Source organism: Brassica napus, chromosome C9, assembly GCF_020379485.1.
Source record: "Brassica napus cultivar Da-Ae chromosome C9, Da-Ae, whole genome shotgun sequence".
NCBI lineage: Eukaryota > Viridiplantae > Streptophyta > Magnoliopsida > Brassicales > Brassicaceae > Brassica > Brassica napus.
Window position 1 is genome coordinate 64,222,326 of NC_063452.1, and position 7,456 is coordinate 64,229,781.

Genomic DNA, 7,456 nt, shown 5'->3' on the forward strand with positions numbered 1-7,456 from the left:
TATCCAAATGTTTAGTGTTTTTCCAAGGGTTTAGGGTTTACCTAAGGGTTTAGGGTTTACCCAAGGGTTTAAGGTTTTCCCAAGGGTTTAGGGTTTAGGATTAGAGTTTAGGGTTTAGTGTTTTGTTGACAACATGTTTAGTATTTTTCCAAGGGTTTAGGGGTTTACCCAAGGATTTAGGGTTTAGGATTTGAGTTTAGGGTTTAGTATTAGAGTTTAGTGTTTAGTGTTTTGTTGACAACATTATTTTTTTTTAATTCGTTTTTTATATATTATTTTTATTTATTTTTAAATTTTATTTTGAAAAGATAATATAATTTGCCAAGTTATTTGGTTTCCTTAATTAAAAGATACTAGATTTAAAATGACAATTTTCTATTGATTGGTGAACCTTTAGGTTCACCCTAGGGGGTGAACCCAAGAATATCTCTTAAATAATCAATTAAAATTGATTAACCAACTACCTATATGTTTTGGCGTTGCACCATCGTCCTACATATATGTGTTGGACAAGCCCCAACGTAAAATTCAAAACCAATGAAATATTGTTCTGTACAAGACATTAAAACTTATACAGAATAATAAAACAGTTGAAACAAATATGTTTTGAGCACTACAACGTATACTTATCTTAATAAAACAATGCATACAACTATTATTATAGTTTAGTATAAAGGATATAGTAGTGGGTAGTACGGAACTCATAATAGAACAATATTATTATGAATTTTTGTCATGATTTATTTTCGAAAATTTGTCATATGATTGTATACATAAAATATTATTATGGTTTGTATAAGGGATATGGTAGTGAGTGGTGCGTATAAATCTTACCATATTGTGTAACAATACTTTCTAATGCTGTCGAATTTTTTTTGTTGGTCTAAGGTTATATGTGTAGTTAATAATGGGTAGATTTAAAGATATACATGAATTTATTATATGTGTGATTAATAATTTTCTCTAGAGAATGAAAGGTTAGTCCGGGTTTGTCCAAATTAATTATAAGATTGCCACATAATCAATGTAGAGACCTAAGGTATTGACGACTTATCAAGATTAAAATGTAATTAATTACAAAATAGAAGATTACATTTTTTCGAATGATACTCATATAATATACAGTAGAAATTTTATAAATTAATATTTGATAAATTAATAAACACCATAAATTAATAATTTTCTTGGTCCCAAATTGGACCAGTTCAAAATATGACACAAATCGATAAAATAATATAATTTTTGAGAAAATTCTACGTAAATATATGGTCCCATTAAAATTATAAATTAATAATTTATATGTATATATATTGTATATAAGTATCAATCAACCATTACATTGTTTATCTTTATATTTCTTAACACTTAATATATTTTGATTAGATTTAATAATATTATATTTAAAACCGCATTTAAATTGTATGAAACATATTTTATATATACTAAATAACATAATAAAACTAATATAAGTGTTAATTTTTTTTTAAAAGATAATTAATGTATATAGACTAAAATCAAGTATTTTTTTATTTTAAATAGAAAAATCTAAAAAATAAAACTTTTTGTAAATTAATATCTCTATAAATTAATAAAATACCAAAATTCCAATATTATTAATTTATAGAGTTTTACTGTATATAGGATTAAAGAAAAATTAGTATCAATTTTATTTATCTATATATATTAGAAGAAAAATAAATTAAAATATCCACTTAAACCATAAAATATTATTATGGTTTGGGTAACTTGTCTTCTGGGTCGTACCATGGGTCGTACCAGTGTAAGATCTTATGTATCTAAAATTTTTAAGGAAAGATTTTGTTGTATAAGTGGTGGGATACATTCTATAATCAAATTATTACAAATTTAGAATATCAAAGAAAAAAGCAGACTTTGACTATAAATGATATGTAGTCCCGCCAAAGTCAAACTTTACACAAATGTTTTCCACCAACCACACAACACAATTAATATAAAAGCCGAACTTCGCTTTCATCACAGAAAGACACACTACTTTTTGAGTCTTACATCACTCAGTCATGGGGAATATCTTCAGCTACTTCACCACAGGATGGGGAAGCAATGTTCCTCCAGCGACGGAAACAACTACTGTTCAACCACGATCACATTCAGCGACGAAAACAAAAACAACTACTGTTCAACCACGCTCACATTCACAGAGTGTAGTTAATCAATCTGTATCCTCAGCCTCGAGGTCGTATTATTCGGCCCATTCTTCGCCCAGAACAGAGTCGTATCGTGGCGGAGGAAGGTGAGATTAAGCCAAGTGTGATGAAGCAGTTGCTATTGGTGAATGGGACCAGTTATAAGTTGTAGGACATTTAATAATATCCAAACTTTATGACATGTAATGTAATATTATGCAACTTTGTGATCATACTCTTAACTTTTATTTTATACAATCCTTCTTCGATATATATGTGTCCTCTCTTAAAGTGCATTGCTTCTTATTTTCTAGTAGACATAAAACAGCGAAGAAGATAAGACAAAAGCAAATGTTACATTCATCATCTCAGGCCGCTTAAACACCAATATTGAAAACTAACTTTGACATGTTACTAGTTACGACCACCTATTTAGTAGCAAAAATGATAAAATACATGGCTGTAAATAAAGATATATACATGAAAGTACATGGCTGTAAATACATGGCTCTAAGAGCACCTCCATTGGAGGCTTTTAGAGAGGGTTCTAAAAAAAAAATCAATAAAAATAAATGAAAAAGAAAATAAAACCAAAGAACCGGTGCCAAACTAAGGGGTTTTGGAATCACTACACACCCCATACGTGCTCTGTTCTTATTGGCCGCCTCTCTTTCTTCTTTGATGGTTTTTTTTTGTGTCTGAGAAATCTAATGTTGTTGCTCTCCTTCTCCAAATCCGTTCATTGAAATCACCTTGTAGGTTCGAATTATTTGAGTTTTTGTATTGATTTGAAGCTTGTGAATCTCGTTGGAAGTGAAATTTGGTTTTGCTGATGAGATTAGCTTTGATGATGAGATTTGAGATTATCTTTGACTTTGTATTTGTTTGTATAGAGATAGCTTCTCACATGAAAGTAATTGGGCGTGATTAAGTTTCCAGATGGATTACCTCCTACTACGTCGACAAGTATGTGTTTTTTATCTTTTGCTTCAGATTCATAAGTATATATCTTTTGGAATAAAGGTTGATAACTTATGTTGAAAATAATATATAGGGAAAAAGGAGAATCTTTCAGAGATGGAGCAGCAACTGAAGAAGACAGAAGCTGCTCAAAGGCGAAAAGTTCAGATTGAGAAGGCTGCAAGAGAGTCCGAGGTTAGTGTTATTTCTCTATCATCGCTATGAGCATCTAAAGTATTGGTAAGCTCATGACAGGGATGGTCTTGGTTTTGTTTCTTCAGGCAGAGGCCATTAGAAAAATTCTAGGACAGGATTCGAGCAGGAAGAAGCGTGAAGACAAAATTAAAAAACGGCTTGATGAATTGGCTCAGGTACACAGAGAAGCCCACCTTATTTTTGATACGTTATTTCTGAGTAAAAACTGAGATGCTGACAATTTGTGTCATATGCAGTGGCGGATCCAGAAAATAAATATTGTGGGGGCAAAAATATACCATACACTTCATTAAAAAAATTAATGTTTTATTAAGTTTGCAACAAAAAAAAAAACACCAAATATGATAAAAACTCTTACAAAACAACTCTACGCTTATTCATCTTTTGAAACCTTTGTATCACTTTCTCATTTGAAACCGAGTCAAGCAACTCTTTTTCAACAAAGCAGACCATACAATCACTTAGAAACTGATCTCCAATTCGGTTACGTGCAGCTGTTTTCACTAATTTCATAGCTGAAAAACATCTTTCAACACTTGCGGTGGCAACCGGCAAAGTTAGAACTAACTTTAAAAGCCTGTAGACCAAAGGATGTGCAATATGCTTTTGAGTTTTCACCATCAAACAAGAAAGATCTCCAAGATTCTCCACACTCTTAAATCTTTCATCTCTACGTATATTATCAATGTAGATATCAAGTTGCTGCTCTAGAGATAAAATCTCACCATAGGTAAAATCTTCTGGATATAACTTAGCTAATCTCATCAGCTTCTCCTTGTCAAACCCATAAAACGAATCAGTCGGGCTTAAAGCAGCCATACAAATAAGTAGATCAGTGGTTACCTCTGTAAAACGATCATTGAACTCTTGAATCTGTAAATCTAGAACTGTGCAAAAGCAATTGACCTTATAATGATGCATATTGGTTATGTTGCTTCTCTTTCTTGGATTCTTTGGATTAACAAAATCGTCTTCCATGATGAGCATTCCAGCATTATGTTTCTTACAAAAAGAAGCAATTTTATCCATAAGCAAACTCCAACCATCATCCCTAAGCTTTTGCAGTTCTCTTTTAGTAGATTCCACCAGTGACATAGCGTTCAAAATATCTTGATCTTTCTCTTGCAAAGCCAATGACAAATTTGCAGTGAGCCCCAAAATAAGCAACATTAGATGCAAATAGAACACACAATCAAATGTGTGAAAATATTTGAGAAGACCACAAACTTGACGTTTCTGTAAGTCATCCATGCCTTCTTCTTGGACATACTCAAGAACTTTAATGGTAGTAGAAAATAATTCTTCCAACCTCAACAATGTTTTGTGATGAGAACCCCAGCGAGTATTTGCAGGTCTTGGTAAAGAACGTTCCTGATTCTGTCATGTCCCAGTCTTAACTTCACCACTACTGATCTGTTTTTCTAATTCTTCACGCTGAATTTCTCGAAATATATCTTGTCTTTTACAAGAAGCCCCAACAACATTCAACAATGTAGAAATCATATCAAAAAAAGTCAGCAATGTCAAAGTGTTTTTTTGCAACTGCCACCACAACTAGCTGAAGTTGATGAGCGGAACAATGAACATAATATGCTGAGCTGTTTTCTCTAGCAACCAATGATCTCAAACCATTAAACTCACCTCTCATATTACTAGCTCCATCATAACCTTGCCCTCTCACCTTTTTGATGCTCATCCCATATCTAGCAAACAAATCATCTATAGCAGATTTCAAAGCTAGAGAAGACGTTTCTTTTACATGAACAACTCCAATAAATCTTTCTTTGATTGCTCCTCTTTTATCAACAAATCGAAAAACAACGCCCATCTGCTCCTTATGAGAAACATCTGAAGACTCATCAACCAGCAAGCCAAACACATCATGACCAATTTCTTCTAAAATAGCTTGTCGTACTTCTTCTGCAAATGAATGGACAATATCCTTTTGAATTAATGGAGAAACCATCTGATTATTTCCTGGAGCATTACTCAGAATGACCTTACTTATGGTTTCATTTTGTTCTCCTGTGTATTTCAGAGAAGCTGCAAGAAGTTTCCTTTATTCACAGCTTCTTCTTTTTCGAAATGGCCACGGAAAGATAATCCTTGTCGTAACAAGAATCTGGAAGCATCAATCGAAGCAGTTAAGCGAATGCGATACTCATTTTTCACCTTATCATCTTGCTTAAACAAAACATGTACTATAGACTGATTTTGATTCATCAAATCCTCACATTTCTGAGCAGCAATAATATGAAAACTGTTGGGCGGTTTACCCATATGAGTACGCAATCTATCTGGCTTATTCCAACTATTAAACCCTTCTTTCACAAATGCATCACTTCCACCTTGCATCCGTATCTCATCTTTAAATAGATAGCAATATAAACAAAATGCCCTTTCTTTTGATATGCTATACTCTAGCCAACTACCATATTGATCAAACCAAGCTGGATTGAATCGTCTTAATGAACCACTTTTCAATATTTGTTTAAATGTATGACCATAAGGTTGACATGGACCTTTAGTTAGATATTTGCGTCTAACCTCGTCTCTTTGATGCGAAAGATACTCCATTATATCTTTTCTTTCACCAGGGTCAGATGGCAAATCTTCAATATCGGCATTATCTATTGGAGGAGATTTTCTTTTGTCTTTCCTTTCACCAAGGTTAGATGGCAAATCATCAGCTTTGGCATCAGATTCCGGAGGAGGTACTTTGTTGAAATATTTCTCCATTGAATTTAACTGTAAAAAAAAATATGTTTAGCAAAAATCAGTAGAAGAGTTTAGTTTATATAATTATAATAGGGTGTTTTAAGCAAACCTTTAAAACTCTGAAACATTAATATAAGAGCAAAAAAAAAATTACCACTGTTTCTTCACACAGAGACGATGAACGAGAAGATGAGTAGATTAGGGTTTTTAATTCTAAATTAATTAAGTACTTTAACTATAATTAAGTAAAGTTTGTAAAACAAAACATATTAACAATCAGTTTGGGCCTTCAAATTTTGTATGGACTGTAAAGGAGGGGGCAGAAGAATATTTTTTTTATGGGTGCAATTTTCTTTTTGTTAAAACAAATCTTAATTAAAAAAAAATTTCATGGTGGCAGCTGCACACGAGGAAAGGGCCTCAACAAGCTACATCAGGACAATAATGGGTCCTAATGGAACAACTGTTTAATTTCCCATTGACAAAGTGCCTAGCCTGTTTGATCCCAAACCATCTGGGTATGGTTCTTTTTCACAAAACTCTGTTTAGTTATGTCTCATATATGTTAATGAGAACAATTGCTAAATCAGATTATTAATGAGTTCATGACAAAGCTTCCTCTCTGCAGTCTCAAATGTTACAAGGCAGTTCAGGAGCAGCATCAGTAGCAGACTGCACCGGTTTAGATATTGATTTGATTTTTTCTGATACAAAAGGTCAAGAACTCAGCTCTCTGAGGTCATCCGTATTGAGAGTTTTAAACCCAGGTTCACACGCTTCCCAAAACAAAAAAAGGTCAATTCAAGGTCTTGCAGGTTCACGCGTAAGAGACGGGTTCACAACTATTTCGTGGGCCCCACGACGCGTGGCGGCCCGCGATTGGTTGGGCTTTTTACTTCTTTTTTTAAGGAAATCAAACGAGAAAAAGAAAATAATAATAAAAAATTAAATTGGTGAACCCCTCCTAAGTTTCACTAATGCAGATGCCCTGAGTTTATAGAGATTACATGACATGTTTTAGTTTTTCTTTTGCTTTGCTTCAGACTTGTCTGATTGGATATAGTTCATTTTTCATATGTGAGATGAGCTCATGTTTATTTGAATTTTTATTTAGGCTTTTCTTTCATGTTTGTTTAAAATTTCTAATAATAAATTTGTATTTCTGTTTTTAATATGTTTTAAGTCATATTTGTTTAAATTTTATGAAATCCAATAATTTATAAGTTATATAAAATTTAAATTTAATAATTCAATTTCTAAAATAAAATAAAAATTAAGAACCTCATAGGAGTTCTCCCAATGGACCTTCTCAAAACTAATTACAATATTAAAGGTTTTAAACTTCATAAAGTACACAATTAACTATTAAATTAATTTTAAGAACCCATTAGAAGCTC

General features: G+C 32.4%; 2 long non-coding RNA genes and 1 pseudogene across 3 annotated transcripts; 2 read left to right on the forward strand and 1 right to left on the reverse strand.

Moving 5' to 3' along the window:
* The first annotated feature begins 1,778 nt into the window (after positions 1 to 1,778).
* BNAC09G07650D lies at positions 1,779 to 3,649 on the forward strand. Of its 2 annotated transcripts, none has more exons than XR_007328548.1 (4): positions 1,779 to 2,924; positions 3,059 to 3,131; positions 3,220 to 3,320; positions 3,407 to 3,649. It is a non-coding gene; the product is annotated as an uncharacterized BNAC09G07650D (long non-coding RNA). The 2 variants fall into 2 exon arrangements; XR_007328549.1 differs by having other exon boundaries at positions 1,781 to 2,920.
* Positions 3,644 to 6,246, reverse strand: LOC106426898 (annotated as a pseudogene).
* Positions 6,247 to 6,443: 197 nt separating this feature from the next.
* On the forward strand, positions 6,444 to 7,231 carry LOC125592861. Its single transcript, XR_007328547.1, has 3 exons — positions 6,444 to 6,577; positions 6,688 to 6,797; positions 7,053 to 7,231. It is a non-coding gene; the product is annotated as an uncharacterized LOC125592861 (long non-coding RNA).
* The last annotated feature ends 225 nt before the right edge of the window (positions 7,232 to 7,456 follow it).